Source organism: Cupressus sempervirens, chromosome 6 (genome assembly GCF_028749045.1).
Source record: "Cupressus sempervirens isolate cs-2001-9-10 chromosome 6, ASM2874904v1, whole genome shotgun sequence".
Classification (NCBI taxonomy): domain Eukaryota; kingdom Viridiplantae; phylum Streptophyta; class Pinopsida; order Cupressales; family Cupressaceae; genus Cupressus; species Cupressus sempervirens.
This window is the reverse complement of record NC_143123.1, coordinates 119142802-119155051: the sequence shown is the minus strand read 5'-3', so window position 1 is coordinate 119155051 and position 12250 is coordinate 119142802. Positions and strand designations below refer to the sequence as shown.

The 12250-nt window shown below is 30.1% G+C and overlaps 1 pseudogene; it reads right to left on the bottom strand.

The window, feature by feature from the left end:
* Nucleotides 1-10860, bottom strand: part of LOC149551512 (uncharacterized) — a 48046-nt pseudogene extending 37186 nt beyond the window's left edge.
* Between the last annotated feature and the right edge of the window lie 1390 nt (nt 10861-12250).

The following is a 12250-nucleotide window of genomic DNA, read 5'->3' as shown; positions in this document are numbered from 1 at the left end:
CCACAATGACTATGAATGCAACAATGAGCACAAAAATGTGGGTGCACACTTGTTTGAAGAGCCTTCTCCCATTTTCTTGCTACAGTAATAACATAATGCATTAATTATTATTACGTATTAAGATCGAACAGGTTCAAATCTAAAACCTTTCAATAAAAAGCTCACAATATATCATAAAATAATTTAATAACCAAAATAATTTAATTTTCAAATATTAATTAAGAAAAAATTTGCCATATAACCTTAAAACACTAATACCATGGATAAAAAATGAAATTATGTAACATAATAACAAAAACCTTGAAATGTTGATGGAGGATTAGATGCATGAGCAAGCATAATGGTGAGTATAATTAGGACACAGAGGAGGCACACCGAAAAGCCTGCTGCAAGATGTGGGTAAGCCATCTTAGAGTAGATTGAGTTAATTGCCTGCCTTTGCATTGTATTTATAGAGAAAATAGGGTAGTGGTTTTAATTGGAAACATCCTATGCAAAATCATCAACTTAGATTGGATACTGATTTAAGCATAGAATATCAGTTATGCAATCAATTTTTTTCATAAATAGTAATTTTTATGGTTTAGAAATTTCTATATTTTTGAGTCAATTATATTTAATAAATATTGAATATATATAACATAGATTTTTTATTATTTTATTTTTAATCTGATTCTAATATAAAATTGATAAATGACATGTTGACATATTTTTGAAGATATATAATCTAGAAAAATCTATATAGGGAAAGGTATTTCACCTATAATAAGTTTGCTCATTATTTATTTTTTCTTAACTCAATTATACTCTCTAAGTCACATTAATAATGATGATCGCATGCAAAACAAATTTTAGTCCTTCAAGCACCATTGCTTTAAAAAAAATTCCTTGAGAACTAGAAAAATAAATTTGATTGCAACTGTGAATGATATCTAATTTGCATTACCAATTACAAGTAATGTTTGATACATATATCAAACCTCTCAATTTAAATTTGTTAAAAATGATTATAATAATATTTAGGGTAAATAGAATGTTTTAAATTAGAACTTAACTAATAAATCTTAAATCAGAGATTTTGAAAGCTACATCATTAATTATATATTAAAATATTTGAAATTTGCTTTAAGTCACGAATAAGATTGAGTTTAAAGTTGTTTATATAACTAAAAGCTATAAAAAGTTACATATAGATTTAGAAAGAAATTATCTAAATGATTTTTAGAAAGATTTTGTGTGTGTGTGTGTGTTGTATTCCTATTAAGATTTCTATTTTAAATATATTGTTTAGAAAAAATATATAGCTTTATATGATATTATTTACAAGAATTCAGAAAGGGCATTTAATATACACATGCAAAAGAATATAAATATTTTAATATATTTGTAGAATTATATAATATTCAAGAAAATATAGATAGATTTATAAAGATATTATGTATAAGAATTTAGAATAATTTATATCTATTTAAATTTTACTTTTCGAATTTGCATGTTTTAAGTGATTAAAAATGGTGTTTATTTATATATCTAGATTAATTTATATTTTTTTTCAAATTTACAAAAACTCAAATAAAATTTATTAAGCTTCTTCTAAATAAATGTTAAAATAGCATAGATATTTATTATTAGTAAATTACTTCTCTCCAATAGCAATATTATAAAATTAAAGAAAATAAGTAATACATGACTCTAAATATTATATAAGTCATTATATAGTATAATTTTTAAAATAATCAAAAAAATTTTTGACATTGAATAAATTCATCATTTCATCCGATTAATTATTTTCATATACAAATATAGATAGATAGGTTATTACTATTCAAATTTTAAAAAATAATTTGTATATTCAAATTTAAAAATATATAAAGAATGTAATTGTTTAGAGTCTAGGTAGAAGGAGTTGTTAAGAATGATAAATAATAGATAAATACTTCAAAATAAATAATTTTTTAATGTCAAAATATAATTAGGGTTATAATTTAATTGAAGATTAACCGTGAATAAATTAAAGGTGAATGTTGAAAAAAATAAATTCCTTGATTCAAATTAAGTTAGATTAAGATATAATTAGATTAGGGTTAAATTAAAGGTTCAATTAGGATCAAAGTTCAATATAATTAAATTAGGGTTACTTAGATATTAGAATTTAATATAATAAAATTAGAGTTCAATTAAGATTAGAGTTTAAAGGTTACAATTAGAGTTCAATATAAGTAAGGTAGATTTTAATTAAGGTAATAATAATTATTAGAGTTTAGTTGTTATGAGGGCCAAGGTCCAATTAGATTTGTAGGAGATATCATTGGTTAGAGTTTAATAATGGTTAGATTTTTAATTACTTAATCTTATAATAAAGTTGAGTTAGGATACAATTCAAGTTTGATTACAAAGGACTCTATTTAAAATTCATATACATATAATCATTATTCAAAATTTCAACAATTTTTTTTATACCTAAAATATGTAAAGAGGATCATTGTGGAATCTACATATAAGAAGGTGTTGAAAATAATAAATAGATAAAAGTATCAAAATAAATAAACATATGAATTGGGAAAGGGTTGGGGTTTTATCAATGTTCAATAAGGTTAGTAGCATGATTTATTAGGAGTTAACATTAATTTTAGTGTTCAAGTTTAGAAATTATACAATTAGAATTATGATTGAGTTAATCTATTGATTATGGGTAGAGTTTGCCTATTATAAGAATTAGGGGTTGATTATATTTGTAGAAGATATATTTGGTGAGAATTAAACTATGATTAAGGTTTGAATTAGTTAAGAATCAAATAAGATACAACTAGAATAGGGGATCAATTAGATTTAGATTTTTTTATTGATTAGGGTTAGAGTTTTATTACATCATAGGAAAATATTTAAATTATGTCCATAGTGTTAGGATTTAGGATTAAATTATAACAACAAGTTATGTTAGGCTAATATGAGAGTTAAATAAGTTAGTTGTAAAAATAAGTTAGGATTAAATATTTAACATTAATGTTCAATTTGGTTAGGTTTCTAAGGGTTAATATTAAAGTTTGACTAAATTTAGAATGAGGGTTCTATGTAGGGGAAGAAGTATTCACCACCATCATAAACCAAATGACTTCTATTGAAAAAATAAGTTTTATTTAGTATAATGTTAATGATACAACAAGGAGAATTATATTTGTAATTAAATTAATTAATATTTTTATAAATGATCATTAATCAATTTTTTAAGAATACTATTTTGATATTTAAATTTCAAACATATAAAGAGTATCAATTTATAGAATCCAGATATAAGTAGTTGATGAAAATGATAAATAAATAAGTACTCTAAAATAAATAAAATATTTGATTTAGAAAAAAGTGACAGCTAATTGATTAGTTTTTAAATAAGCTTAGAGTTAGGGTTTACTTTGAGGTTAGTGTTGAGAAATTAGGTAATGATTTGTTTATAGATAAGATTAGAGTTCCATTACAATCAAATTAAGGTTAGATTGGAATCATCATTATGGCTAGAATTTAGTTATTCTAAGGGTTAGGGTTTGAATATATTTATAGGAGATATGTATAGTTAGAATTGGATCATGGTTAGGGTTAAAAATAGTCAAGCTTCAATTAAAGTTGGAGTTAGTGGATGGACCCACAATAGTGGGTCACACTTTTTTAGACATGGATTATGATTTAAAAATAAATAAAAATTCACTTTTAGATGCAAATTGTCGTTTAACGGTAACAAATTTGAAGGTGAAGTAAATAAGAGTAATCTAGGATATTCTATGTAGATTCTAAATATATTTCTTGTTTTATTTTTTCAGTTGATTTGATTCAATAATTTTTTCTCCCACAAAAATTGGTATGTTGTCAAAAACCTGATGTTGAAAGAGTGACTCTATTTTTTACAAGCATAAATTTTTTCTATAATATGTTGATCCCTAAGTCATGTTGTCTATTAGTGTCAAACACTTAGTCATTCACAAGGCATGACTATTCAGTCATCACTATGACCAAGGCATCTTATAGAGGTTGAGCTAAGGAATGAAGACTTGTACATATTCCAAGTCATATATCGTGTAATGCTGCACTAAGCATAACCAAGAAAATTTGAAACAAAGAACAACCACAAAGAACGTAACAATTTTTTATTATTAAATTCAACTTATTACAAGCACAAGTACAATGATTGAGCCACACTCAATCTGAAAACCTCAAAATACAAGAATATATCATCCAAATATATATCCATAATGATGCGAATACATATTGAGTTCAGTACAATAATGAAGTACAACATCATTCTTAAACACCTATGTCAAACATAGGGACCCTAAATGTTGTTTCAAAAAGTAACTTCAACAGTCATCCTTAGCTACTTGCTAAACAACTTGAAGCACCTGGAAAAACACACAAAAATGCAACACAACACAAAAGGGGGCTCAGTACACACTGAGTTGAAAAGCGTAATCCAACTGCATACACGTTAGAACAAACATATACATAACCATAATGCAGATATCTGATTCACTTTAACATAGCGTAGTTCCATAATTAATATGCAAGAAGTAAACATTTACTTAACAATGCAAAATTAAACTCACACCAAGAATAACCCGTAAATGAATCATATATATATTGAGGTGTCATCATTATGGCACTAAGATTCTGCATCCATGTATGGTATGCTCATAGTCAACACATAACAATATTCTCTATTATACTTGTCAATGACAAAATAGAGATATGCCTTGTTCTCCGTACTTAACCATATAGGTTTAAGTCATAGGTAAGGCCAATTATCTTTTTAAATGTAATTAACCCACCCAATTCACTTTAAAGTTATCGCTAAATTAATTAACTAAATAGGATATACCAAATTCAGCCACCCTGATATATGTTCATCACAACTATTCTTAAAATACACATCAAACAGATTTACAAAAAAATGTTCATGCAACAGATATAAAATCAGTATACAACATGAAACTACATCCTTTAATCCATTTGTAACACATCTTATTCTGCCAAGTTCAAAGGTAGATATAGATAATTATAACAATAGAAATAAAACCTATAATATCAAGATCACGCAAATACAATTGAACTATTGTCTCATCTCAACGATACTTACTGAATCTTCATACTATACAATCAATTTCCTACTGACCTAACCATCTACACTTAATTTTGAAATGACCAAGATAACAAATCAAAATGCACATGATATTCTTGCTTTAAATGACATATCATCAAACATATATCATAATCTGCCTCAACACTTGAAACTACTTCCATTTCCAATTATGAACTGAAATACATCTTTGTAATAAAAGATTTCTAATTCATAAAATTTTAATTTCGTACATCATATGAATGTTCATTGGAATGCTTCATAACATAATCAAACTAATTTAATCATGTCTAGCAGACTTCTCCATGTTCAATCTTAGTAAAAATTTTATACAAAAGAACATTAATAATGATACTGTATATTCAACATTATTTCCAATATCCAATTACAAGTTCTACTTATGGACAACTCATAAGCTAACACCAATTTTTGAATTACACAAACTGTTTGACAATATGCTACTGCCCATAACTAGAATCATAATTACATACGAGACTGTGAAACTGAAATCAAATCATTATGTTATTTACACAGGAATTGTAAAACTTCTAGCATGCCAATAACTGTAGTTAACTAAAATGGAAGTCCACTATGTTTTTAAAGATGCATACCCACTGTTCAACATAATTTTCATTTTGGGCATCGAGTAACATCAGTTATGTAATTTTTTTACTATCACAAAATACGTTATACAATTGTGAATGAAACCAGATCATAAGCATAACTCAATAAAACAACAGTTATTATAACTTGATACCTTTCTACATCTTTTCATAACTTAATGAGAAATTATACTGTCGCTATGATATCACTACTATTTTCGAGTTCCCTCTTATCTATTTGCCAAAATTCGCTGCCCAGTTCCAAATTTCATAATAACATACGATAACTTAAACCCAACAACATACAAAATTCCAAATTGTAATCGAGTCTTGATGCCAGTTCCCACAGAGTATCGATTGTTTGATATCCTATCAATCGTATAATAACATTATATTAAAAATTACTAATACAACATTCTATATGTTTCATGCTAACTATTTGATCAAATGCCTACCCTCAATTTCTTATAAATGTTCGACAACTTGTCTACGTTTTAAGTTTCCTACATCTCAAATAACATATCAGACTTTTAATACCAGTGTTTTTAAACACAACAATCACTGTGGGTCAGTCTAAACAACGTACCCGAATATATTTACATAAGACAAGCTCAAGTTTCATTTCTCAAAACTTACTCCAAACTCGAGTTAAATTCCTTCTAAATTTATTAATGTCGACTGAGCATGACGAATTTGTAACCCCAAACAAAACTTACTAAGTATTCTACAAATTCATTAAGCCTCGAATGCATGCAAACTGTTTTACAAAATACAATATAACAATATGCACCAAAACTTAAGACACACAGAGCTCGACTCGATGGAAGCTGAAAACATCACAATATTACCCATTTCCATAACATATAACAAAAACGCTACAACTAGCGATGTTACCATGGAAATCTCACCATACCCACATCCAATTTTGGAAACATACATAATTCAACACATTTATTGCTGACCCTGCATACTCCAACCCTTAGGTGTCGATATGCGAAACCTTTAACAAATCACCTTTTAACAATATAATTTACAATTTCAAAATGAAACACACACGATAGAAAGAGAATAGGGTTTAAGAAAGGCCCCCTACCTAAAATATAACAGAGGGTGAATGCTCAGCACAAAAAACTTCAGCAACCTGTTGTCACAGCCACACTTCCCAATATGCCAAAATCGATAAACTTGAGAGCAACTTTGACAATAGAGAATAACCAAATGACAAGATGTATGAATTAAAAACAAGCTCAGCCTCATAAGATAGGGCTTCTTCCTAACCATGATGCCTATTTTCCAGCAAAACCTCACGGGTGTTTTACTTCACAGAGCAAACTGCCCAAAACTCGGCCAAAACCCAGCAAGAAAAAAAAACCAAAATGAAATGGCTGACCAAGTGAAGAATGCCACATTAATGCCTTCATAAAATGCATTAAAAGAACTGAAACCATACACAGAGTCGAGTACATTTGATAGTTCCAAAACCACTGCCATATATTTGGCTTCCTAAACCATAACATATTACCTTTTAATAGCATTCAAAACCCACTAGGGTTTTAGGGAAATAAAATCTCCATAACAAATATAACATATGAGTAAAATAATAACCTCAATGTTATAGCAGTCGCGGTATAATTAAACATTGCAAGCTCCAATACAATTACTTCACATTTTAAATTTATGTGAATATGTGTGAATATTTCATACTTATGTTCATATAAATTTATGTGGGAAATTTCAAAATATTCACATTAATATATAAATATATATGTGTGTGTGTGTGTGTGTGTGTGTGTGTGTGTGTGTGTGTGTGTGTGTGTGTGTGAATTAATATTCACACATATGTTTATATATTAGGTCGAATACATATAAGTGTGAACTGAATTTCTTGTAAATAATAAAAACACCAATATAAATGAGAAATTCCCTATAATACCAGAATGTATTTGCCATACATACACTAGATGTGTTTAATTTCCAACAATAAACTAAAAGATTAATATCTATGTAAACACACACACAGATCCAAATATACACATGTGAGTTTTACTAACATCCTAGTTAACATCATGCTCACAATCTAAATATATCTGTTGAAATCCCGAGTACAATTAAATTGAAATTCAAAAGCAGTATCCATAATAAATGTATCTCCCAAATCCAAAACTAAACTATCTGATCATAAACAAAATAGTGTTTAGAGTTTAAAATATCCCAACAACAGAACTAGTGACTAAAACAACAAACTAAAGTAAATAAGGAGTAGGGTCAGGCATGACATATTGAGCAATAGTTACTATGGAGCGAGCCAATGTGTTGGAAATACAATAGGGAAAGTAAAATTAGGGTGGGTGGGGGGGGGTGTTGAATTAATCCTTTAAAACATTAACCATAAAATCATTCACCACACATCCATCTCACAATTTGCATGTAAATTGAAATAGCTAGCTAAACATATTCATCCATAGCATGAAATCAAATAACATTCAACACATGTATGACACAAGATATTTGATTATCCAGAAACCCTCCAATGAGAAGGTAAAACTGGGGTGGGGATGAGACCCATAGATCTTCACTACTATAGTAATAAAGTGTATCCAATGAAGGCTACAATGTTTGATCATAAACAATGATCTACCCTATGAAAGGTCTGCCCTATTAAAGGTTTACAAGATTGTTAGATCTTACCTTGTTAAAGGATTTCAAAGCCTTGTTAGAAGTGTGTCTAATTAATGGACTCTAAACTTACAATGAAAGTAAGCACCCTATTAGGAGATTTAATTAATTTATCTTCTAGAATGTCTTAGCAATAATCCTGTGATTAGCACTCTATTGCTAGATGGCATATCACCTTTGTACTGATGTGCACTTGATCCTCTCTGATTATATGCATCACTTATGTCCTCTAACTCCTTTCATCTATTCTCCTCTAATTGATTCTGCAATGTATTTCAATTCACAACTCCTTAGCCACCATGAATGCTTTGTTTGTGCATGCAAACCTCTCTCTTTCTCACATTCCACTCTAAAATCTTTTAGAGTTTTTCCTCCTTATGAAGACTTAGGTGACTTAGGGTTAAGTATGAATCAATGATTATGATTCATCCAGTTTTTTGCATAAAACATCCCTTCAAGTAATTGGTTACATGTACTGCATAGGAATCCTCAATTTAGATTCGTCCTTATCATCTAGAATCACAAAAAAATCCTTAAGTCAGCTCAAAAATGTTTTATGTAGAGTTTTGTGCCATTACAAAAAATTATGTCCAACATTGTTTACTTGGCACTTGAAGTGTATGATGCTCATTATTCACTGTATCTTCAAGTAACTTAGCCTTTGACTGACTCAACATCCATTGATCACTTGACATCTAAATGACTTGGCATATACTATCTTCTCGACACTTGAGTGACTTGGCATTTACTAGTTACTCAACACATATTATATATCTGACAACTTACACTTGACATACACTACGTGCTCAACATGAACTAAGAAAATGACTTAAGTGTATTGTCACTCATATGCCAAAACCAATATGAGATTAACAAGCTCCCCCTTTGACATCAATGGCAAAAAAACTTGATCATGCATGAATAACCTTAGCCCTTGAGCATAACTCAGATAATCTTCATTTTAGTACATACAAAATTTCAAAACTTCAAAATTTTGCAAAATACTTATGACTAAATAGTCATACCTCAAAATTCTAGAACTCCCCTGAGTTGATTATTCTATTCTAAAACTAAAATCGAATACTCCTACTAAGTAGATCTATTATGTTGAACTCTATTTCTATAGTTTCTATAGTCTCACTCTATGTTTGGTCTCCCCAAAAACTTATTCTCAAGTCTTTGGTTCAGTCTCCCCCTTTCTTCATTCTCTCCCCCTTTCTTCATTCTCCAATCTTATTCTCCCCCTTTTGACACTTATGTCATGGGTGGTATATGAATTGTGTATTTATCCAAGAATGGTTTATGGATCTCCATTATAATTTTCATTACTGCATCATAGTTGTCATATGCTACCTCTAGAGATTTGACCTGAATGTCCAACTCAACAAAAAGGGTGACTAATTCATCATGAGTAGAAAGATGATGATCTATCTTTGTTAATGTCTCTACATAGGCTAGTTTCTTATGTAACACCTCCATGTGAGGGGTTAACATGGATTGGATGCTAATTAGTGTAGCCCTAATATTTGCATCATGAGCTTGTAAAGATGCTAACTAACCTTGTGCTGATAAAAATTTTCTAAAATGAGACTAACCTTGACTAAGAGATTGTTGTAGAATGTTACCTATTTTCTTCAAATCTCCCTCCAGATGGTCAATATGTCTCTGCACTTCTTGTGTGAATAGGGGAACATCACATAGCTTGGTTTAAAGAGAGAAAAAGTTCTCCAACATTTTCTTCACACCATTAATTTTTGTTGCTAACTCAACCTAGGGTAGTTCAATAACACTTGATATTTGTTCATTCAATTTTGTTTGTAATTTCTTCTTAGACCACTCCAATAATTTAACATTAGTATCTAGGTCTTCATCATTGATCTTCTCCATAGTATTGATAAACTACTCAATGATTGGCTTGACTTCATCAAGTGCAGGGAGGTTAAATGCTTCAAGAAATATGTTCTTGATGTCACGAATTGCTTGTTTCTGCCTATGCTCCCTTCTAAGTAGTTCTTGGTGTTTCTTCCTTTCCAGAGCATCCTGCAATATACTCATTTGATCTCTTGTGATTGATATAAGATCAAACTTTGGTAATTCAATCACCTCATCTAAATTGATATCACCATAGGATGTCACCTCATCAACCTTATGTGTACTAGGACTAGGCCTTGATGCTTGTAATGGGGTAGCTTTTGTACTTAGCCTATGAAGTGCTTAACTAGGAGTAGGAGTAGTAGTATCTGGTAAGGTAACAAGTGTCTAAATAAAAATTACCTCTTGTAGTTTCGTAGTCAATACTAAATCTTTTGTCATATCCTTCTCCTTTTTTGTAGTTTCTACTCCACCTTGTGCTTGTGGTGTAGGTGCAAGACTGGCTTCTTGACCTGTTTGGACTGGTGTCCTTATTGTAATTGATGCTACTAAAATATTTTGTGCCTTGGTGCTGATATGTGAGGACATTGTGTCCTTCCTTTGATATAGTACAATAAATATTTTAGGTTGCATCTCTGTAGATTGAGGGGGCCAATAGATAATGCTTGTGTTTTCTCCCTTGTAGATGCCAATTCTGCCTTCTCAATCTCAACTATGCTCACCAAAATAGGATGACTGCATAGTTGTGCCTTGGTGGTGGAATTGGTGAATATTTTTTGCATATCCTCCTCTATTAGGGGATTGATCATCTAAACATTGATGTGAGAGACATCCTTAATCTTTACGGTATCTACTTGTGGAACATCACTTAACATTTGTACTTCTAGTCTTGTTGTTTCTCTTCCTTATTTTTTGTCTATGTAGTGCCTTCCCCATGTGCTTCCCTTAAGATTCATCATTTATTACTTCAATTATCTCTTGTTCTACTTTATCTTCACTTACTTCCATGGGTGCCTATTCAATAGCCTTTTGTGTTGTTAGCCCATAGATCACCTTCCATATTTGTGTGATTTGCTGAACAACAACTCCAATTTTGTTCTATAAAATATTAAAGGCTTGGTACTTTGGAGAAAATCTTCCCTTATACTTGTTAATAGCCTTTGTCATCTCAAATCTATCCAAGTTTGGCATCACTCTTGCAAGTGTAGTCTCTCTAATGTTTCTTTCTATTGTGAGACTATATTTCCACCTTTGCTCAACTCTATCATATAGGGTCTTGGGTAAAGAGTTGGAAATCTCAATTGGAGTCATCTTAAAAGTTGTCATCATGGCATATATAGACTCTTCTACTTTATCCATTTCTAACTTCCCAATTTTATCAAACTTAGCATGTGTAAATCCACTTAAATGAGCATTATTCTTGATATTTTCACTCAAGTTGTCCAAATCAAAAGAGGGACTATGACTTGCTTCTTTGAATTGGTTGTTGCCATCTGACTCAGTCCTCTCCTCATTTGATTTAGCTAGGGAAATATATTTCCTTCTTTGTTTTTTCTCAAGTTCATCTACTTTTGTAGCTATGCTAGCTCTTTTGCCTTTAGGCTTCTAAACTTCCTAAGTCTTCTTGGTAGTAGCTCTTGTGCTAGCCCTGGTAATAGGAACTATAGGCTATTGTTGTGAAGGTTTCATAACTTTTTTAGGTTTTCTAGCTGTTGGCTTTTTTTTTTCCCTCTTCTTCTCTTTTATGGCAATGGGTGCTTCATTGGCTTCTTCTCCCTCGACACCTTCATCATTTTTTTATTCTTCTTCTCCTTAGTCTTTGCCTTGAACCTATGTAAGAGCTAGTGGTGCTTGGGTAGGTGTATCTTCATCATCTTCATTATCCTCTTCTTCTTCATCTCCTTCTGCCTCTTCACCAAATTTTTCTTTGATTTTCTTCACAATCTTGTTCTTCTTCCTCAACACAAATTTTGTCTCT